Consider the following 24,846-nt stretch of genomic DNA (forward strand, 5'->3'; position numbering starts at 1 on the left):
TTAGAAGTCACAATACTGATTGTTTACATCTAATTTTTCTTCAGAAAATTATGACATCCCTTTTCTAAATATATGTACACTAATATTATACACAACTTTTTAGCTATAATTAGTGACATTTTAGGACTCATAAGTACAACAGGGAAGGGAGGGCCAAAGAGGTAGGAAAGGAAACGGTTTCTTAAGCAACTGTTAATCCAGAAAAGAATGAAGATATTTGTATAAATGTGCCTTAAATGGTTAATTCAGCAAGCTTGGAATGCTCAAAGCTGGTACATTCCAAAGAAAGGACTGGCCCTTCACTGGTTCCTGGGAAATAAACTCTAAGCCCTTGGAATATCCTGCTCTATAATATTAGCTTTGTATACCTGAGAGCTTGGACCCCACCAGATAGTTTATGCAAATAAAGAGATTTATGGTGAATGCCTGTTTTTGTTCTCCTGGGTACCTAGGTCATGCTGTATTAATTTGACATCCAGGGGTGAGGGGAGATAGGTAGAAACTGTGTGCATACTCTATGCCTACATGACTGACACTGAATAAAAAGCCTAAACACTGAGGCTCAGGTGAACTTCCCTGGTAGGAATATATCACACATGTTGTCACACATTATTGCTGGGAGAATGAAGAGCTGTTCACGTGACTCCACTAGGAGAGAACAACTGAAAGCTTGAGCCTGGCTCCTCCAAGACCCTACCCTACGCATCTTTCCCATTTGCTGATTTTAATCTGTATTCTTTCCTTGTAATAAACTGGAACTATGAGTAAACAGCATTTCTAAGTTCTGTGAGACCTAGTGAACACCAAAACTGAAAGTGGTTTGGGGACCCCCAACATAGTAAATTTGATAAGGATGTTGCATGGAGTGGAGTTAATAAAAGATAAATCACAGAGGAGAATATCATATGCTCACTGTATCCATAGATGGAGAAATAAAATTATTTACATGTTCACATGGTCTCAAATTATCACCCAAAATTACTTATCACAAAGAGGCAGTGCATATCTATGATGTAGAGTTCTGGTGGTCATTGCCCTAACCAAGTGGCCAAGCTCAGCATCACCAACAGTGAGAAAGCCTGATGTGATGCAGTAAGAGATTGATATACTGAATTTGGACACATGTACACATGTAACCCATATTCACACACACATATGCCTGTCATTTATATGTATACAAGTTTTGCAATTCAATTATTCATAACATAAAGGTTGAATTTAGTATAAGAAAATGCAGGCATTTTGGAAGAGTGATAGCATCTGTAGTATTCTTACACACAAATATAATGAAGTTTCTGAAATAGAATGGCAGGTATGTATAAAACTATAAATTTCCTTTTCATGTGTAGACCCATAGAATTATGTCTCGGAGCTAAGCAAAAGTTTAGAAATTAGTATCACTGCATGATTAACATTTGAAGAGCTCTCTCTTTGAGTAGAATATTATGCTGGTAACCATCATGAAAATGGGAATGAGACAGACTTTAAAAAGCCAAAACAATCTAACTCATACTCTTGAAAAATTTGGATTCTTGTTGGAAAGATCTGAGACATTGTTTCATAAAGGCTGTGATTTTCATTTTCACAAATGCCTTTGAAATATTCTTATTGAAAGATTATCAGAATGCTGGCAAAATCCCAACAAAAATATGCAAAATCTCCCTTGACAGACTAAGTTACTGATTTTTCAACCCCAGTGCTCAAGTGTCCAATAAAATTCTGCAGAGGAATACTATGAGAGGCTGAAATGGAATTATCCTTGCAGGGTTTCCACACTGAAAATGTGGCAACAGGAGAGAGGAAGGAACTCTGGACTTGGAGTCTTCAGACCTTGGCCGGTTCTCAGCTCTGCAATGGGCCTGTCAAATGGAGGAAATTACCTAGCACCTCTGAGCTTCAGTTTTCATTATTCAGTGATGTTCCCAATGATAACACTGAGGGCTGTTGTAAAAATAAAGTGGCTGAAATATGTAGAAGTCTTTGTCATCAATTCAAAACCATGCAAATACTCATTTAGGAATGCTGAAGGAGGTTTTGAGGGTTGATTTCCAGCCATCAGCTACCCCCACCTCTACCTTTCCTTTGCCTTTCCAGTTTCTACCTACTTTCACACAGAGTAGACAGTTTAAAGGGCTCATACTAATATTCAATAAAGCAGCACTTTATCAAGCAAAGTTCTAGAGACTGAAACCAGAGAGGTGGACCTGACCTAACTCTTCCACATCAAACGTGATTTTGGTAACAACAAAGTGCAAACCTGTACTAAATTCGCTGGTTGAACAAGGAACTACTCTGTGCTGGCAGATTGCAAGAACCATGTTACACTAGGTACTTTCAGAAAGTCAAGGACTTACTTGTTATGAAGTGTTTCTTAAACTGATGCAGTATATTCCTATAAGTTTTCTGGGGGAAAAATATTCTTTCCCAAGTTGACTTATTATTTTATTTTATAAGTGTGCTTGAATATTAAGGAGAAGTGTAGCTATTTAGATAAGTGCTCTTGAACCCGAGAATGATAACTGGATCAAAACTATCAAAAAACTTTTCAAAGCAGCTAAAAATCAAAGCCATTGGCCCAATATAAGAAAATTTTACAAGCGTACCTTCATTCTTACAGGGGAATCAGGTCTGTGGTGAGAGAAAGAGAATTGCATAGGGAGTCAGTTGGCTGGGGTTAGGCCAAGACTTTTCCACGGACTCACTTGACTTTAGAAAAATCACTTGACTTTTCAGAGCCCTAGCTTTCTCTGAGTAAATTCGATGCATGTAAAGTCTTTTCAACTGTAACATTCCACGTATATCATTATTTTAAACTCCTCTTCTAACCTCAATTTCATTTACAATTCTGCCTCTTCTGAAACTAGAAAATTGTGAGTTGGTCCTACAATGTAATTATTTCCAATCTATTTGATTGAAATAGATTTTTACTTCAGAATGGAATGCTTTTATGCCTAACCTTTGACATGGAGTGCAGTAAAATCTCTCATCAGACTGCCAATGAACCAAGCACATATTGAGTTTACCCCTCAAAAAAGCATTTATCATTGAATACTAATTTCACCATTCAAAAGAAAATACTGTGAATTTAAATAAGTAAAAGCATTTTTCCCAACTGCAGAGTAACCTCTGAAATGACTCCTTTATTGACTTTATTGTGCATTAATTTATCTTCTCTAAAACCAGTATGTCTCTTAATGCACCTGTCTTTATTGCCATGGTGCCTCTTCTCTGCTTCAGCCTAAAAATGCTGTATCCGTAGCTCTGCCACATCTCTCTTACCTGTGGACAACCTAAACAGAGGACTTGATTTCTATATCTAACCTCTCTGACCTTCTTCTTATCTTCTATAAAGGGGGATTATTGATGCCCACATCATACATTAAGTCAAATACATGTCAACCATATTTTTGCCTTTTAATATTTTAGCAAACAATTTACTCAACACTAAAAAACATACTCATTGTCTGTTTCTTGATATTTACCTTTTTCCAACAATTTCTGCCGATATCATAATTAGAAAAATGCTCATCCAAGGCACCATTCCATTTGCTAAATTTAACTTAACAAAAAGTTTTCCAATCCTTACCAAGTAGCCTAGATCCAATCATTTTTTTTAATCTCTACATCCTGTAGAGAATGTATAATATGCAGTGAGTTTTGGCGAGAGTTATTCAATGATCAAGTTTCTGTTTGTTTTGGAATGCTAACTCTGAAGACAGTATTGCAGACAAACAGATTGACAGATGAGAGAGAAGATTTAAAGGAGGAAACTAGGTGGGGTATCCTCTTGGTGAAAGAGAGGACTAGAGAGGTCAAATTCTAGAAACATTTAGGAGATGAACCTCGCAGCACTTGCTGACCAGATGAGTACAGAGATAAAGGTGGAAGGAATTAGAAAAGAGAAGAATCAGAACAGATTCAAAGGTATCCAGCTTGGGAAACAGTAGAGAGGGAGCAGTGTTAAAGGGGGAAGAAGCGTAGAGGTCAACATCAGACATAGAGCACAAGGTGTCTTCAACACATCAAAGGGAAGCACAAGGTGTCTTCAACACATCAAAGGGAAATGTTCAGTTGTTTGTTAGAACAACGAAACTGAGCTCAACTGAGGTAGATTCTAGAGAGATATTGATAAAAGGTCTGAGGCTCTGTGGTATCTAAGTGTCAGTAGAGGTTATGAGGGTAGCTGTGATAACCTGGGGAAAGCTATATGGGAAGAAAAGGATAGGAATAATGACAGGGCCCTGAGGAACACCTACATGGAAGGGACAGAAAAGGAAGAAGAGCCTACAAAGAAGAATGAAAAGAAGTGGTTGAAGATTTTAGAATAGACCTGAGAGTCATTGCATAAAATGGGAGAGTACTAAGCATATCAAAACAAAAAAGAGTATGAAAACCCATTCCAGGAAGGAGTGAGGAAAACACATTTGTGGTTGGTTGTTCTGTTTACCAAGAAATTTCCGGAAACATATGCCAAAGGGAGAAATGGAGTGCTGGATCTGTTCAGCAGATCATAAGGCCTGTACTAACTCCTAGGAAGCAGGACTATCAATAATGACTAAAATAAGCACAATTGAGGGAAACCCACCCTGTTGGAGAGAAGGGTGGCAAGAGATTTCCCTGAGGAGGTAACAATGAGGCTGAGATCTGAAGGAGAGATGAAAGTGAGCTGTGTGAGAAGGAAATGAGACAATACTAGAAAAAGAGGCACTATCGGGTGTAAATTCTCTGTGGCAGGAGGGACAAGGGCCTGAAAGAAAGTGAGACCTGAACTCTGAGCCTGAGAAGAAGAATAAACAAATGAAGATGAAGACGTGTCAAAAACGGGTTAAGAGGACCCAGCAGATAATGGTAATGAGAGGCCAGTAATTGGTTTCAGGTTGGGAGGGATATATAGTTCTGTTTTGCATTTTGAAATGATCCAGTCAAGTGGTTTAGTTGGGAAATGTAGGATGTCCTACAAATATAAGGAGTGTGACTTTCAAAGACTAATCCCTACGTGATTCTTGGTAAGATGTAGATTTGAAGCTAGAAGTGTTCAGGATTCACACAATGAAACACAGTAAGAAGAGTTTTAATCTGCACCTCTATTCATTTCAGGGGCAAAAAGCAATACCTGTTTGAAATGTGGAGGCAAATCATTGCTCTTAGGAACTACACATTTTCTAAAGGACCAGGTAATTATGTGCTTGCTTCCTTTAGAATAAATAAAACTCCTCAGCAAGTACACAGAAACTGGACAAGTTCTTCATGACCTGGGCCTGCCTACTTATCCAACCTCACCTGCTCTTTTTCCTCTCTTTACTTAGCACGGCAGCCGTTTGAAACCACCTGTAGCCCCCCAGTTACAGCAGTCTCTCCCATTTCAGGATCTTTGTCTCTGCCTTTTTTCTCTACCTGGATAATGTTTATGCATCCATCCTCTGGGTCACAGTTTAAAAAAACACTTCTTCTCAGAAGTCTTTTCTGACTCCTCAACAATGAAATAAATGAATACCTTACAGCTATGTCCATGTGCATGGTGCACCTTGTTTGTTTCCAACCTGTAGGCAGCCAAGTCCACCTTGCAGATGTTGTTCGACTGGCAGCTGTGGGGAAGGCAAAGGAAATCTGAGAGACTCTGGACAAGGAGAGGTCCGCATAAGGACAGAGAAAGTGGTCAGAAGCCAAGGAGATCAGGAACAATTCAGGGAGTAAAATGTATTAGTTTCTCATAGAAATTGTAAGGGTATATTTTGTGAACACAATACTTGTCTATTTTTTAAAAACACTTAGAAGTAAGAGGAATACAATGGGAGGCCATCGCCAAACCTCTTCCAAAGTGCAGTTAAGAAGATTCACTAGAAATATTTCTCATTCTTTCAAAAAGTTGATTTACAAAATAGAAGTCTATTGTTGGGAAACATCTTGCCTGGTTTCAGGGACTGTAGGCCCACCAATAGGCAAGAGGGCCCCAAGGCCGGAGGCTGAGCAAAGAGGCCTTGGGAAAATAGGCCACTGAGGAGACAAAACCTGTCCCCCTGCTTGGGGGTACATCACCCTGCCTGGTCCCAGAGGATGGCTAGTTAGTCAATGACGGTTAAGACCCCTCAGTGGCAGGGGCCTAAGACCGGCACAGTCATATAGGGGCCACCAGGGAAGGACTTGGGGGACATGGAGAAGGGGCAAGCAACTCTCACCCCTTGGCTTCGTCATGGCCAGAGTCCTCATTCTGTCTGAAAGAATTCTCCTGATCTCTTGGCTGCTCTGCCTGCTGCTCGACCGGGTCAGTGAAACAATATAAAGGGAGGTACAGCCCTGGGAGGTGGTTCCCAGGGACAATTAGGCCTAGAAAAGGAATGCATTAAATCTTATGAAACTTACTTTGCTAAGAATGCTCTTCAGTTAATGAGTACTGATGTTTGGGGTTGAGCATAGAATGTGACCACTTCCCAGGTGTCAGGGTTGAATGGGCACCACCCTGTCTACCAGACTCTGACCTGAGGCAAATCTCTGTGTTCCTTCAATTGTTATCTGTGATCTCTATCTGTTTTCTGTAAACATAGCCTTTTGACATTGATTGATGAGCTTTGGATCCATGCTGTATATCCCTGCTCATATCATTCTCATTAAAAGCCACTTCAAGAGAAGGGTTCAGGGCATCTCCTCTAGAGAGAATCGCTACCCGCTTTCCCTGGCAGATCAAGAAGTGCCTGAAATGAATAATTTTATTTTTACCATCTGTGGCGACCCAGAGGGACTCTGCGGGAATGCGGTACCCCCAACATCTGGCGCCCAAACAGGGACCCCCCCATCAGTCCAGTTACTCGTGTAACTAAAGTTGTTAGGAGACCTCAAGGAGGGTGAAATACTTTACGAATAGAAGAATGGGGTTTTTGTTTCTAGGTGTTTCAGTGAGGTTTTCCTGAAGATAACAAAGACTATGGAGGAATGAAATATCACCTCTCCTCTTACAGACATGTTGGAATTTGGGGAATAGCACTGCAATTTATTCCAACATTTTGATATTGAGTTGAACTGTGTTTTTTTTTCTCTCATTGTTCTCTATAATGTTATTGGTTTTGCTTTATTTGCATGCCATATCATATAACCACACAAACTGGGTACCAACACTAACAATAATATGACCATTTCCAGCAAATTCTTATATTTACTTGAAGAAATAGAGGATTCAGACTCCATAACAATTCACAGTAATATGACCATATAATTTAACAAGTGAGACAGGGACTGCCAGCGATTCTGAAAAATCAGTCCAGAACTTGGAGGATTTTACTAAAGTTACAGAGAAGTTTAAACTGCCAAACTTCCCAGTGACTGAAATGTGAAGATCAACGGTAGGCCCAAATGGTATCATTTTCACCCTGCTCAGGAAATTAAGCAGCTCTGAGCTGATAAAGCCCATAATTTAACATGTAGGGCAAATTGCTCAAGCACTTAACCAGTGAGGTACTAATCTGCCTTTCCCATGTGAACTCGAACTGCCTCCTGACAGCAAAATCAATTGAAGAGATTTACCCTTAGGAATAGCTTCTAAAAAGCAGTGTAATCAGGAGATAAAGGAATTGATGTGGAGTGCATTATCACAGCCTTCCTCCAACGTGCCACCAGCTGCCAAAGGCTTCCCACAGCCCTGAGCCTAGAGTTGCATTCCTCTCAAGCAGCTGTCATTGAACTTAAGTTGTTTGGAGGTCAAGAAACCTTTTTCAATATTGATTTAATCTTGTCACCTGAAACACTTGAGGTCGAGCAAATTTGCCACATTGGTTCCAGGAGCAGCTATAGAACTATTTTTTTTTTTTAATGAAACTGTGTTTTTTACAGTTTACAGAATGCTTTGAGCTACCTGCTTGATGTATTTGGTAGCTACCAAATTTGAGTGTGTTTTATTGCTTCTTAAAATGAACTGTCTGCTTTGAACTCAAGAAAGTGTCAGGAATCCACTATTTTAATGTTGTAAATTTTCCATTAAAAGCAAATAACCATTTGTTGCTTAAAATGATGTAAAGATAGTTATGGTGTCATTGCCCCATTGCTACACACTACATCTTGAGATCCCCACCTTCGTCCGACAACGGAGAATGCAGTGTGGTGTGGCAGAAGAGGCAAACGCGTCAGTGTGGATCACCACTCCATAGTTTCCTAGTTGTGGGAAGTGGGGCAAGTATTTCATTTCCTGAAATGTTTCCTTAGAATCCTCTGCCACCTGCCTCCACGGACTGTTATGAGAACTGCATGAGATAACATAAAGCACCTAGAACAGGCCATGACACAAAAGACTAGAAACACTATTTTTCTTTATTCTTTTCTTAATCTAATGTCTGCTCTGAGTGTTAAAAGAATTTTAAGTCTCCTGTCTAACAGAGCACACTTGGAGGAATACTAGGAACAAACACCTACATCAGAGCTGAAATTTCCATTATTCTCTCTGCACATTCTTTAAGCAACTATCCATTATACAAACTCTTCCAAATCTTTGCCTCCAACTTTGTCTCCTCATATTCCTGCTCATCTCTACATGCGTTTGCCACCATTACCTTAAACTCTCTCACAAGCCAAATGGATTTTTAAATAAATTTATTTGTAGAGAAGGACTTTAACCTAATTGTGGGGATTATGATGTCTAGGTCTATTAGGTTAAATTAGGGCTATTCTGTAAACTTACAAACATAAAAAGTTACAAGTTTTTGTGGAAAGTTCTATAGCTGGTCAAATATAATAACCTAGGAGAGGAATAACTAGAATATTCTTTATGTCTTATTCAGGGTCTGTCACCAAACTCCTACCAATCCAATATTAAAGCCCCTTTCTATCACACCAGAATTACAAATTGGAAAACAATAGGTGATTTGAATACCTGCATTGTAAATAGAGCTTGAGTGTAAAAGAGGAAGGAATTTTCCAGTAAGACAGAGTAACAGTCAGAAGCCACTTAAATGTGAATCAGGCAGAAGGTTAAGGAGAAAAGAAACTAGGCAAGATCCCTATTAAGTTGTACCATCCCTTTAGGGTTGGAACATAATTATCTTGCATTAGATTACTAGGAAATTGGCCTCTGAAGTCAGGCAAGCTGAAAACAGCTTCATAGAATGCTAAAAATTCAGGCAAGGAAAAGACTTCAAGTGTTATCTAATCACCCAGAGCTTGGATGCCTGGTGTAGCATCCCAAGAAATGATGTCTCTATCCTGGAACATTTCTAATGACTTCAAAATAAATCACACATTCCACTTTAGAAGGCTCTGACCACTAGAACGCTTTTGTGTCTTGAGCCAAAACTGTTTCCCTGGAAGTTCCATCATTTGTTAAAATGCTAACACTGAAGTCTTTGCCAAAAAATGTCTCATTATATGTTCACATGACAACCCTTCAAATATCAGAAGATGATTATCACATCACCCAAGTTTTCTCTTTTACAGAATATCAGTTCTCATTTCTTTCAACAAATTGTTTACATGATGTGGCTTAACTGCATCAGTTACTCTCTTTTACATCTCTTGGCTCCTCAGGCTGTCTAAATTTTCTTAAAATGACCCACTGGGGTAGAGAAGGAACAAGGTTATAACTACTCTCTTTCAAGATATCTGTGTATTCCTACGACCTTGCATCACATTTCCTTTCCTTTGAAAACCTCATCATACCATTAGTCAGTTGTGTACTTACTGCCAAATGAAACCTCCTGTCTTGTAGAGCAGAAATTTGGAAACTAATAAAAGACCATTTATTCAGACCCATGAAATTTAAGCATTTTGGATTCAATCTATCCTCCAGATGATAACAATATTTTTGGTAATAGGCTCTGTTATGCATGACCTAAAAGAATAGACATTCTATATCTTTTTCAAAGTCACTGGCAAAAATATGAAAAATGACAAACTTAATAACAGAAACTTTCCTTCACTTGAAGAGAAATCCAGGATTTCAATTGAATATTGGAACTCAATCTGTATGTCTCCATCTTGACCACAAATTAGGAGGATTTTGTCAAATTTTTTGGTGAAGTGCAGCTATATAGTACCATTTTCACTGCATTACCTTGACAAGTTCAAAAACCCCATCAGAAAAAGAAATGAAACCAGTCTAGTATGACTTTATGTCAACTCATTCTATGTCCCAATGATCATTTTCTACTTCTGGTAGATCACAGATCTTTGTTAAGTAAGCCACCTGTGGTTATGCATAAAAATAATATTTTTATTTTTCTAAATGAATACTATTTAAGATAAAAGTGCATGATATCTGGAATTATATTAAAATTATCAGCAAAAAGACAAAAAGGATTGCAATAAATGAATAATACATATGGCTAAATATTAACAGAAATGTGTATTATGTTTATAGAGATTACCTTTTATTTACAAATTTTTAGAATAATTGCCTGACTGTGTCTCCCACACCTTGGCCAATATCCAAAATCTCTCTGCAATAACAAATAGCAATTCTGTTAATTTGTTGAATTTACTAAATACACTAAGGTGTCATTCATTTGCTTCATAAGATTTGGATTCATTTGAACTGCAAGTGCTCTCTCATCTCCCTATTTATACTGAGCTTGTATTTCCCATTCAAATGTTTGCCCCATCCTATGTGTGGAATCATAAGGTTTGTTTCTTTTTATGACTGGTTTATTTCATTTGGCATGGTATCCTTGGGGTTCACTCATGTTGTAGTATATGTCAGAATTTCCCTCCTTTTGGGGTCTGGGTGATGTTCCATCATGTGCATGTACCACATCTTGCTTACCTATTTGTCCATCCATGGACTCTTGTGTTTCTTTCATGTTTCGGCTGTTGTGAAGGATGCTGTCATGAATGTGGGCACACAAATATCTCTTTGTGACTCTACTTTCAATTCTTCTGAGTGTGTATCCTGTGTTTACTTGCTGTGTCATGTCATAGTTTTATTTTTGATTTTTTGAGGAGTTGCTATGCTGTTTTCCAGAGTGACTGTAATATTTTAGTCATTTTGCATTTGAACAACAGTACAAGATTCCATTTTCTCTACCTCCTCACCAACACTTGGTATTTTCTGTATGTTTTTTTTTAATAGTAGCCATTTTAATGGGTACAAGAGGATATCTCACTATAGTTTTGATTTGCATTTCCTGAATGATTAGTGATATTGAGCATTTTTCATTGATTAGTGATGTTGAGTATTTTTCATGTACTTATTGACCATTGAACTGTCTATTCAAATCTTTTGCCCATTTTTGAGTCAGGTTTTTATAAATTATTGTTGAGTTTCAGAGATTCTCTATATATTCTGGATATTAATCTCTTATCAGATATATTATTTGCAAATATTGTATTTTCTCCCATTCTGTGGGTTACATTTTTTACTCTGTTAATATTCTTTTGATACACAAAATTTTTAAATTTAAAAAAGTCCAATTTGTCTATGTTATCTTTTGTTACCTGTGCCTTTGGTGTCATATCCAAAAAATCATAAAGCAATGGGTTTTTCTTTTTATAAAGATATTGTGCCAAAGTCATCTCATAATTGAGATTAATAAAAAATATATATAGCATTGCTTTTCTTATTCAAGAAATATTTTATTTTATCAGATGTAAAATATGACTTTGATTTTTTTCTGAGAACTTTAAAAATATCTTTTAATAAAACCTTTCCTGAAGAGACATTACACTATGTCTGGATCTCTTTGAGAAATCTTATATGAGCAGAAAGTATTTTACTCTAACTCCCAATTTTTGGTAATATTATTATGCAACATAATTTTAAATTATTTGCGGTAGCGTGGGTAAAGTTTCCCATTACATAAGTAAATAACTCTCAAAAATTTAGTAGTAGTGGTTTCTAGCATGTGCTGAGTATTAGCTTTTCTTTCTTTTCCATGTTTTTCCCTTTTCAACAAGTAGCCTACTTTAAAAAAAAAAAAAAGGTATTGTTACAACAGCTTTAAAAACAGAGGGGAAATGAAAAGTTAAAGACCAATTGGAGACTTCATGTAATTTTTAGGTCATTTTGGAATGTGGAGGGCATCACCGTGGGTCTGAAGAGCAGGATCCAAACCGGCCAGTCCGTAAATGAGAGGGACCCGTCGTATCCCAGATCTAGGGCAAAGGCCAACTTCATGAGGTGGGCAGAGGTACAAATAGGCAAAGGTCTAGAATTTTGGGGTCCCCCAAACAAACCGTATTGACAAAAAGGAAACACCAAAAGTGAATTGTATTATATATGATGGGCTAATTACTCCTGATTTCTTTTTCTAGTCTTTGCTGCGTGTGGAAAAGCACACGAGAGTGGAAGTCTATGCCCCCTACTTGCCTTCTCTGGTCCGGGTGCGGTGAGCCACAGTTTTCTTCTGTGTTGACTGGGGTCAAGTGGTATTGTTGATATATTTCTGTTTTGCTAAACTGTCCCTTTCCTGGACCTTTCACTAGAAACAGCAGGTTTTGTGTTTGTTTTGTCTGTGCCCCTTGGATTTTCTGAGTTGCTGGTTTTTTCGGTTCCAAGTCTGGGATATATGAGCCAAAAAGAAAAGCCAAGGGAGTCATCACCGTTTTTTACCAAAGCTCTGGCATTCTCTAAGCAGTCTGCCGTCTTCCTTCTAGTTTTCAGAGACTTCTTATTTTTTTTTATACATATGTTCAGGATTTTTAAGTCTACTCAGTAGGAGAAATGGGGAAAAGTGTGTCTTCCAGGATGTGAAGTCCATTCTTCCATGTTTTAGCCGCTCTGACTCACTTCAGAGACAAATCGAAAATTATTTTATTTAAATAAGAGAGTTAAACCCATTAAATTTATTAATATAACTGATATGTTTGGTCTCTATTATCATGAGATTTTATAATTATGCATATTGTGTATTTGCTTTGTGTCTTTATGAGGTGTATATTCTATGTGTTCTGTTTATTTGCTTATTTATTTATAATTTATCACTAGGAAGGTTTATATTTTTTTATTTATTCCTTTTAAAAATACCTCTAGTTCTCTATTTTCCTATCTAAAATTTTAGTTTTATGCTATTTTTAAGCATCCTTTTATGCTTACCTATTGCCTATACAGCAATGAGCTATTTTGTTTTTCCCTTTGTTCTACTCCATTTTTCAGTCGCTTAATTTTTACTTTTTCACAGTATATAATATTTGTTCCTGAGTCTTCCACCTTGACCAATTTAGTCTTATATGTATATTTATATATTTATATGCACTCATCATTGATTCTTTTGCTGAAAATTTCCCAGTCATTACTTGGTTGAAGTTCATTCTCTAGTAAATTCCTCAAGAAGGGCTGCTGAGTGAAAAATCTCCTAAGTTTTTCTTGTGCATTGTTGGTGGAAATGCAAGTTAGTGCAGCCGCTGTGGAGGACAGTGTGGTGGGCCCTCAGGGGATTGAAAATGGAACTGCCTTGTGACCCACCAATTCCATTTCTACGTATATATGCAAAGAAACCTAAAACATTAAATCAAAAGAATATATGCACCCCTGTGTTCATTGCAGGGTAGTTCACAGTTGCTGGCATATGGAGGTACCCAGGTGCCCATCAAGGAATGAGTAGATAAAAAAGCTGTGGTACATATATGCAATGGGGTGTTGCTGGGCCATAGAAGGCAATGAAGTCTTACCATTCGCCAAAGCATGAGTGGACTTGTGTTGGTTGAAATGGGTCCATCAGAGAGGGACAAATACTGTGATTTCACGTATATGTGGAATCCGAAGAACAGAATAAATGAATGAACAAAATATAAACAGACTGATAGATACAGACCGATGATTGCCAGAGGGGAGGAGAGTTAGGGAATTGGGTGAAAAAGGTGAAAGGATTGCAAAGTACAGATTGGTAGCTTAAAATAGTCATGGAGGTGTAAAGTAGAGCATAGGGAATATTGTCAATATTTTAATAACTATGTGTGTGCCAGGTGGGTATTGGAATATTGGGGGGACCACTTTGGAAAGTAGATAATTGTCTAACTACTATGGCTGTACACCTGAAACTAATACAAAATAATATTAAATGTAAAGTGTAATTGAAAAAGAAAAGTATTTGTCCCACTTTTTTAACTATGAAGATGGAGCTGATATAAGGAAGTCTACTGGGTAATGTATAATGCTGCATCTTTTTCCCAAACATTGCTATACAGCTTTTCTTGATTTTTTAAATCTTCTTGCTCTGAATATATTGAAGATATTTCATTTTGTTTTATTGGTCAATGGTACTGTCTGCAAGCCTGAGTATACTTGAGTCTTATGGACATTATTCTTACACATGTGGACCATGCTCACATATTTCTTCATTGATTTGTCCCCCTTTTATATCATATATATATATATATATATATATATATATATATATATATATATATATCTTTTCAAAACCTGAGTTCACTAGAGATCTGTCTATGCATCAATCTTAATTTCCTTTCAGAATGGCTGGAGTATTATCAGAGGCATAGTTTATAATATTTAAAGTCAGAATGGTATTTGTCAGACGCTCCCACACCTGTTGTCATCTTCCCTTTGATGCAGCGTGCCATTAAATCAGGCTTATATCTTCCTTGATCTTTTCTGAAATCTGCCCTCTTAAAGTCTGTAGAACATGGCCTACCATGCCAGGTTTTCCTTCAATGGTTGTCATGAACTTTAAGATGTCACAGGACTTCCCCAAAGCTTCTGCTCCTTTTACTTCATCAACAAATTTCTCCTAGGTGTCAGTGACCAACCTAGAGCAACTGTTCTCCTAATGGCCTATCTTACGGGAGATTGTTATCAGCTTCTCGGAGGACTCTATGAGCTGACACACACTCAGCTTCTCAGCAGGGTAAAAATTCTAGCAGATTTTTAAATATGTGCAATCCCTCAATTATAACTGTCTCCTGACACAAGGTCACCTTTTGAATCTGTCCAAAGCATAATATCTCTTTCTTCCATCTGGCCAAAACAGCTTGAGGAACACTCCTCCAACAGTATAGTTTCTGATTCCCTTTTTAATTTTCCTTAGCAATAGTCTATATCATCATGAGATTCTACACTGGTCTATGTATTCTTGATATACCACTACTTCTCTAAAGTTTCATCACATGAAAAGGATACTATCACCATCTTTCCATTCTGAATTACATCTTAATGAACCTCAATGATAATTATGGAAGTGCTTAATCTCACTATGTATTAAAATATACTATGTCTTTGTTTATTTCTCATGTTCTGCTGAGGTATATAAGTGTTAGAGGCCATAATTGTGCTGATTTTGCATGCAAATCACTAAATATCTCCTACATTCCTTGTTACTACCTTCATTTTCCAAAATCATAGTTTACACTAGTGTATCTGAGTACTTGTCTTCCTCTCCTTCATATTTAGCTTAAGTCTCAACCATATAACTTTGAGATCCTCATCCTAGCCAAAACATTACCATTCTGGAGTTTTAGTTATAGCTGAAATAAATCTAAATTCTATCTCAGCAACATCTCTACCTAGCCAACTATTCAACATCAATGTTTTCCTCTTTCATGTATTTGTTCAACAAACATCTATTAAGAAAGCACTTTTAAAACAAGTTGTAGTAATAACTGGTGTTATAATAGTGGAAAGATAGACAATGTCCCCATCCTCTACTGAGTGAGTTAAAATAAGTAAGCAGGTAATTTTAATATTTGTCTGTGGTTTCATCCCCAGAAAAGAAGTAATAAACACACCCTCTGTGTATCCAAGATCTTCCATTTCTTATGAAACTTCCACAGCATTATTATGATAGACATAATCAACCTCATGTGAGTCAACAAAAGAAGTTAAGGGCTGATGGGATTTGATATATTAGTGAGACATCTGTGTCACATTTCCTCTACTTACTCCAAGAAAACAGAGCACTGTCCAATTTCTCATGTTTGGTTTACACACAATCACCTTCAGAAAACTGATACTATGGCCTGAATGAGAAGACACCAATGACTGTTAAGCATCTCTTCTTCTCTGACCTTATTATAAAAGGCTTACCTGCAAAAACGAGGACCTAGTAATTTCACTGTCTGTGGAGCATGGAATGCTATCATTTTTCATAAGATCTGAATTCCCTTTTTCTGGAAAGGTCCCACACACATAGTATAACTCCAGGTAAGACATATGTTCCTTGCTTTCCTGTGCCAGAACCTACCACTTGCCTCTCTCCTTCGTTTAAATTTTCTTTTTTTTTTAAATTTTATTTTAATTTATTTTTTCAAATACATTTGTCTCTGCCTCCCCCCCGCCACTTTCCCTTGCCCCTTCCCTCCTTCCCTCCCTCACCTCTTCCCCTTTGGTTTTGTCCATGAGTCCTTGCTATATGTTCCTTGACTTTCCCCTTCCCTTCCTTTTCTCCGCCCCCCTCCCTCCTTCCCTCTTGTCTCTGTTGGTTTCTTTTCCTTTCTTTCTCTCTTTTTTCTTTATTTCTTTCAGTCATTTTGGTCATGACATTAACAAGTGAGAGTTTAGAAAGCCTTGTACTGCCATGCTTTCTCCTTTATAAAAGTGTAAAATGTCTAAAGGAAAGGAAAATCCTTATTCATCTTGATGCAGTACCATATCCAGACTCCCTCAACACTGGCACAGGGCCTGGAGGTTTATACACAACCAGTAAAGGGCTACCGAGGTCACCTGAGGTAAGAAGAGCAGAGAGAACTGAGACCTCACACAACTGGCAGGGCCTCGAGGCAGGAAGAGAAATACCTTGCAGGCTTAAACACACACTTCTGACCTAAGGAACACCTGGTAAGCTGGTCACAGGAAATAAAGGCCTTTAGAGTTTCCCTTAGGAAATATCCCTTACACTTCTGTACCTCATGCTGCCTTCAAGGAAGACAATAACATGGCCTCTTTCCACTGGCCCTCTGCCCTCTTCTGTTCAGAGCTTGGTACCTAACCTAATTCTCATTAGCTCAAAGATACCTCTACCTCCTTCAGTAGCACTCATCACAGGAAAAAGGTAAATCTACCAACCACTTCTCAAATACTCTTCTGCCTCTTTTTTACCTGTTTTCCCTGGACTTCTTAGCCAGTGTGAGAGAACGTCTTCTCACAGCTTTAAATGTTTTTAAATATACCCTGCTACATATTATTCTTTTAAAAATATAAGGAGGAGGTCGCAAGTGAGCAGTTATATTACTTAAAAGTAGGTTTGGTATGAGCACTGAAGCTCTTTGATTGCGCACTCACCTGAGCCCAGAAAATGGACATGGGGACTGATGGAGGAAAGACACTGACTAGTCCCCTTTTATTGCAGAGCTGCTTAAAATAATGAGAATACCATGTGAAATATCCATTCCTAAGAATGCTTTCAAATTGCTCAAACATGCAAATTAGTAAGTTGGGTAAGAGTGAGATAAAAACTCAGTATTTCAATTCCCCCATGCCCTTTAAACATAACAGTAGAGTGACTCCCCTCTGCTCTGTCTGGGGAAGAAGTTGGACATTTTCCAAACCAAAGCCTTAACTGATATAGTTCAAGTTCCTAGTACTCACTCTAAGAAAATCTAGCAACTTGCAAAGCTCCCAAGAAAAAAAGCAAGTTAACTAAATCAAGTAAAAGTCAAGTAAAATTTTTATCATATTTCCAAAATATCAAGACAATTTACTCCATTTACCATAGGATGAAAGTTTGACCTGTAGTTTTAGCAATGTAAACAAAATGTTACAATAAAGAGCAAAATTATTCACAAGAATTCCTCCACCTTAAATTATTCCTTGTAATAATCCATTATTATTAATATGCAAGGGAATTTTTGAGTTAGAAAAATGTTTTAATACTAAAGGGGCAAGGAAGTTTAGATATCAAAGAAAGGCTTAGAAGAAAGACACACCAGCCATCAAGGCCAAGTCCTGCATGGGTTCCATAAGTGAACAAAAAGAAGAAGGAGACGCAATCCCCCTTCCCATCCATATTAGCTTCCTAGGGCGGCCATAATAAATACGACAGCACAGGCTGTGTGGTTTAAGCAACAGAAAATTATTTTCTCACTCCGTGGAAGCTAGAAGTCCAAGACCAAGTTATCAGCAGGAGTGGTTTCTTCTGAAGCCTCTCTCCTAAGGCTGGTAGTGGCTGTACTCACACAGTCTTCTTTCTGTACTGGTCTGTGCCCAAATGTCCTCTTCTTATAAGAACACACCAGTCACACTGGATTAAGAACATAAATAACACCCTGACTGGTGTGGCTCAGTTGGTTGGGCGTTGTCCCACAAAGCAAAAGGTCTCCAGTTTGATTCCCAGTCAGGGCACATACCTAGGTTGCGGGTTTGGTCCCCGTCAGTGTGCACAAAAGAGGCAATCAGTCAATGTTTTTCTCGCGCATTAATGTTTCTCTCCCTTTCTTTCTTTTTCCTTTCCACTCTCAAATAAATAAATATTTTTTAAAAAGCACATAAATAAGGATTTTCTTCCTAGCAAACATCATTAATTTATTTACCAGAAAGTTCAGCTATCAACATGTTTATTAAAGAGTTAGACCTAGTCACCTGCCTTGTTTATTTCCCCAGGAGCATCCTCCCAGTAATCAGGAGTTAGACCTGGGCCAGCTGCTTTAATATCTCCCTCCCCGAGAGTCCAGAACAATGTAAACTCAAATTTTATTTTTTCTCTATACAATCCTTAGTATGTTGCATACTTCTCACTCATGTCAAAAGTAATACATTTTATGGAATATTTTATTGGGGATAATCAATTAATTATCTTTAGTCACTCAAAAATGTAGCTTGCTAAACGTCCTATATAAAGTATTGTTATTGGTGTGTGCACCAATTTCAACACACAGAAATTTCACTACAATTATATTTAGGGTTCACCCCATTGAAGAAGCTATCTTGCAGTGGACAGTTACTGAGTTTTACATCTAACACCTCCATTTCCGGTCACTTCTTTACCCACTCCCAGCCATTTACATAATGCAGGAGCACCCAGACTCCCCTCCCCCTCTAAAAGAATCTCCTCAGTAGACCCCAGCTCCCAGCCAAATAAATTAATCAGGCTAAAGATGGACAGCTGATCCTAGCTGATGCAGACCCCCCTCCTCTGAGACAGGAATTCCAGCTTTCGTCTTTGATGCTGTCTTTAACTCAACAGTTGTCAGCAGCCATTTTTCTGCTCTATACAAGAAAACCAGTCCTAAAGTATCAGTAAATACAATACTAGAAATAGGTTATAGGCAACTCATATCTCTTACTTAAGTAATATAATATAAAGTTACAACGTTGACCAAAAAAACACACAGGTTTCTCATTAAACTTTGTCTTAATGGGTCTCAAAATTCTGTGACAGATGTTGGCAATACCAAATAGGTTAGGGCAGATAAGCAGAGTAACTTTGTTATGTGTAAAATAGTTTACACATAAAGGTCAAATTCTGTTAAAGTGCAAGTGTTACATGTTAAAAAAAGAAAGAAAACCAGTTCTGTAGCAACAGAGTATAAATGATCAGATACACCAGCAGGCTCACAGGTGAGAAATGGAGGGCCCAGGCCCATCTCTACTGTCAGGCTGTCCTGGGTTATATCTACCATTGGGTTCTGAGTGACAATTGTATCTGTATCCCAAAAACAAGTTTCTTATCTTTAAAAAAATGTTTTTTCTATTGCTTTCAACCACAAAAATTCTAACATGTATCTATAGATCTATGTTCAAATTCTGGCACTGCCACTTCCTGATTGTGTGACCTTAAATTATTTATCCTCTCCAAGTTGAAGTGTCTTTATTTGTAAAATAGGGGCAATACCATTTACCTTATGAGTTTGTTTTGTAGATTAAATATTAAAATTTTATAGGCCATAGTATGCACTCTATAAATGGCAGATGGTAATGGAGACTGAAACTTCCAGCTGCCACCCTTTGGATCCACTACAACATTCATGCCAAGGCCACACACCCCGCACCCCACCGGGTGCTCCGAGCCATAAATCCAGCTCCGATAAAGCTGGATCGTTGCTGCCGCAAGCAGGACTCTTCCAATGGGCAGTCTTTGCTCAAGGACTGCTTCTCAGCCTGGTCAAAACTTGATCAGAAATACACAGCAGTCTGAGGCTCTTCTTTCCAAACCCTTCCTTTCCCTTCTCCTTTCACAAGTCCCAAATCCGCACCATCACCTAAAGACTCTACCTACTAATTTTTTTCTCTTTCTTCCTTCACTGGCATTTTTCCCCAAAAATATCTCAGTAATATATAGTCCCATGTTGCCATCTGTTTCTCAAATGACCTGAATGGACACAATGACAATATACTGCAGTACTTAATCTACAAATAAATTACTACTGCTGTTAAAAATACACAGCACATCCTACACTATAGCAACTACTCCTAACTGTTCTTGGCTCTCAGTCTGTGGCTGAGCCCAGACATGATCTCACACTTCTCTTTAAAATACTCATTAATCATCAATTGAACTGAGTAGTTACATTTACAGGGTAAATATGATATTAACTCCAATTCCTACTAAGAAACTGATGAAACACTTGGCCAGGAATAACTAAGGAAACCCTCTCTGCCTCGTTTGTTTTCAGCCTTCCTTGTTACATAGCTGTGTCCTTCATTAAATCTCTCCTTTGTCCCAGGCAAACCCCAAACTAGTCTGCTTTAAATCAGTAAAGTATAATTATTAAAGCTTACAGAGTTTGTGGTCTTCAGTTTTTATATGGCATCTGAATTGCAGACCTTAGCACAATGTCTAACATCCCACTGAAAAACATGTGAAATTAAAAAATAAAAATACCTAACACAGAAAATCTAAAATTGTGTATCAAGTGATTGCTAATCTGAAAAGGACTTGCATAAACTATAAGACCTATAGAAAAAATCAAAATCAAAATTAATGGGAAAATGCATCATTTGATATGGACCCAGAGCATATTACTCTTGATGAAGACAGAGACATACTCTTTCCCTTCGACGCTCTCTGCTTGCCCCAAGGCATGAGGCCCTATGGCCCAAATCAGTTGGGGTCAATGCCATGGGTACTGATTTTGAGGAGGTCCCTATACCAGCCTCTCCCTTAGTTGATATCTTAGTTAGTATGTCCCTTCCTGCATCCAGAGACCACAGTTCAGAAACCAGCATGTGTTACCATGCGGATAGGTGAGGCCCTGGAAAGAGAAGCCCCAGCGCAGCATCAGGACCAGAGGTAGGAAGCGTTAGTAGTGCCAGGGGGGTTTGCAGCTTTTCATGTCCTACCTTGCTTCTGATTGACAGAAGTCAGGCACTGAAGGCAGGAGACTCTACTCCAACCAAAATAACTGCATAAGTTGAATGTCTACTAAACAATATGCATGAAACTAAGAGTGAATACAGTAATCAGTTTTCCAGTCATAGATTTCAGAAGTATTTAACAAGACTCTATTGGACCAAGAGTGGGGCTAAAACTGATACACCTTCTCTATTGGCAAATACTGGGTCTGGAGATTTTTTTTTTTTTTTTTGGTTCATACATAAGGAAACAAAAATCCATAAGGACCATAAGAAAAACAAGAGGTCAATGGGACACCATCCAGGACAATCAGAATATTGTAACAGATGTGTATGGTGCCAAGTGGATCCTAGACTTATCAGGGAAATCATCTCATACGTTAGATAAATTTCTAATCATTATCCTGTATACTGGAAAGTAATATATTGAATGTCAACTGTAATTTAAAAATAAAAAATTTGTTAAAAAAGAATCAGTGTAACATGTATAAAGTTAACCCTGAACCAATTTACAAATAAACAACAAAAAAGTAACACAAATAAAAATTCTAACTCACTTTCTGTGACTATAATCAATTAATAATAATAATATTATTGTAACAATACCTAATAATGAAATAGTCCACATGTTTAGAAATTTTAAAACATCTTACTAAACTATTTGGTTAAGGTATAGAGCAAAACTGCAATTTTCAAACTAGGTAAAAAATATTGAAAATGAGAACTTCATAAATGAAAATTAATGGACTTTTGCCAAAGTTATATGCTAAGACAAATTTATAAATGTACATAATTTATTTTGGTGTTCAATATTTTTACAAGAGCATGTATCTGATTTGTAATTATATTAAAATGTTTAAATTTTGTTATTAAGCATATTTAAGAATTAAGAAAGGTAATGAAACAAACCTAAGTATGGTTTTAAAAAAGTGTAAAGCAATTTAAGATGTTAGTAAACTTTAAAAAAATCACCACAATTGAACAAATCAAAAATTAGTTATTTAAAAGTCATTTTACATAAACATTTCTCCTTTAAAAATCTAATGTTAAAGGAAGAAAAGTATTCAACCTATTAGTCTGAAAAAATACATAAAAATAGATAGAAAAAATAATTTTAATACTTGGTTTTTGTAATTTGAAGACATAAAATCTTAAATTAAATGGATTTCTTCTAAATCATCTGAGTAGAATCAAATGGCATTGACTCCATAAATAACCACAGAAGAAACTGACACTTTTGTCAACATAGTACCTACAAAGAAAGCATCCAGCATCTAGAGGTTTACCATTGATTTTTTTTCAAATATTTAAGAAAGTGATAATTTCCACATTATTAAACCCTCCCAAAACCTTAGAAACCTATTATAGCTACACAATGCCCTTTATAATTCTAACAAAATACAGATTTATAAACTGTCAAAAATACACTTACTGTATAAAGCAATTTTATCTATAAATACAGATCCAAAATTTCTAAATAAAATGTCACTCTATTGTTCAATAGCAAATATCCATTTGAAAAGACTTCTCTCTCCTAAGAGCAAAGCTGACTTTATATTATGAAATTTATGAGCATAATATATTAATAGATCCAATAAGAAACTTTAAATAATGGTCTGTTGGTTCAAAAGCTGGCCCTCATACATCTAGGGCAAAGAGAGACAGAAGAGGCAGACCACGCCAGGTTAGTAGGTGGCAGGTTTAAGAAATGAGAGGACTTACAAGACTTATCATGGACACCCAGAGAATAGATCTCCACAGCCATACACCAGATTCTTAAAAGTTTATACAGAGGCCTTAAGGGTGTTCACTCCCATCCAGATGGTCTCAGCACCTTAATCTCTCCAGGTAGCATCCTTGGGGCAGTTTCTAGCACCAGCAAGGCAAGCAAGTTGCCCATTCCAAGGATGGGGAGGGGTGAGTAGCCTCCAATTGCCTGTCCCTGCTCACTGTCCTCTCAATGGCCTCCTCCAATACGACCCAAGCAAGGACTTTTAAGAAACATTCAACAGTATCCATTAAGACAATGCTGTCACAAACTCCTATGAACTGTGACAGAAAGATTCTTTTTTTAACTTGATAAAGAATGTTTATCTGAAATCAGCATCCTTCTACGTCCTTAACATCTAAACACCAGAAGCTTTCCCATTCAAAGCAGAACAGTTCTGGTCAATGTATTCATAGATAAAATAGGAAATAAGTTATAAGTATCAAAAAAGAAGAGGACAACATGAGAATTTACTGAAAAGTCTCTTGGAATTAACTGCAAAATAGTCATTTAAAAGACAAGTGTGCAAAATCAATTGCTTTTCCTCCATAGAAGTGAAATTCCTTGTCTCCATGCCATTTGGTGGTGCTTGCCCACATTGACTCTGGCTTTGGCTATGACTTGCTTTGGCCAACATGTCACTAGCAAATTTCACACAATCAGAATCTTGAAAAAAAGTTTGCGTGTTCTTATTTCTCATTCCTCCTCCTCCTCTTTGTGATGAGTAGGGACGTCTCTGCCTTTGCCATAAAATACATGCCCAGGTTATGCTGGTGAAAGATTAAATTAATGGAACTGCGTTGAGTCAGCCTTGTCATACCAGCAGAGGCCTTCCCGGATCAGCTGTCACCTGCTGACCCCTGCACATGTGAGAGCTACCTAACCTGGCCAACCCACAGCTGACCACAGATCCATGAGTAAACTCAGCCAAGGCCACACAAACACCCCAGCTGGCCCACTAAGTCTCAAACAAAATAAGTGCTTATTATTTTAAGCCACTCGATTTTGAGGATGTCTGCTAACCAGAATTATTATCACAATAGATAACAATACATGAATTATAATATTTAACTTTTTTAAAAATCTGTTTGTAGTAACTATAAAAATCTATTTGAAAGCTACTGAACATAAGTCTAAGAGGACATATGGCAATCTAACATGTAGACACCTGTAAAACCTTCCTGAGACATGAAACAGAAAATCAGAATAAACAAACAGGCAGCCCAATGTTTCTGAATGGGAAGGTTACTATGGTAATTTGAAAGACCTGAAACATATGTTAATTCTAATGCATTATTAGTACTACTCATATTTTAGAATTTTTAACTAATTCTATCATTTCTCTATAATTATCTGATTTTTCCAAATTTTCTATAATTAGCATGAATCACTTCTATAATCAGGGTGAATTCATAAAAATAATGATTTTCTTTAAAAAAATGGATTCTTCCTCAACTACATTTTATCACTCTGTATGAGAGGTCTGTGCTATTCTGGAATTTAGTTTGATTTTCTCTTTGTAAATGTCCTATAACTGCTTTCACTTGCCCAGGAATGGCTTTTACCTTCTGAGTCTTCAGTAAAGTCATGGATGGAGCAGATTTTACAGATTCTCTAGTTTGAATAAGGAGAACTCACATAATTGAGAAAAACCTGAAAAATCTTCCTGTATCAATCATTATTACACAACAAATCACCTTCAACATGTAATAGCTAAAAATAACTGTTGGTTCACATTCTTTGGGTCAACAATTGGGGAGTTTCAGCTGGGATGGCTCAGTTCGGCTCCATCTGTGCAGGATGAGCTCACTCACATGTTTGTGATCAAGTTGCCGATGGGGTAGGGCCAGCTCTTGCTGGGAGGCCTTATTCCTCTGTGTGGCAGTTGGTGGGGCTTTTGGCTTGGTACTTCTGTTCCCACTGAGAC

The sequence above is a fragment of the Pteronotus mesoamericanus genome, unplaced genomic scaffold (genome assembly GCF_021234165.1).
Source record: "Pteronotus mesoamericanus isolate MK-2021 breed Mesoamerican mustached bat unplaced genomic scaffold, CSHL_Meso_final contig_116, whole genome shotgun sequence".
Classification (NCBI taxonomy): Eukaryota; Metazoa; Chordata; class Mammalia; order Chiroptera; family Mormoopidae; genus Pteronotus; species Pteronotus mesoamericanus.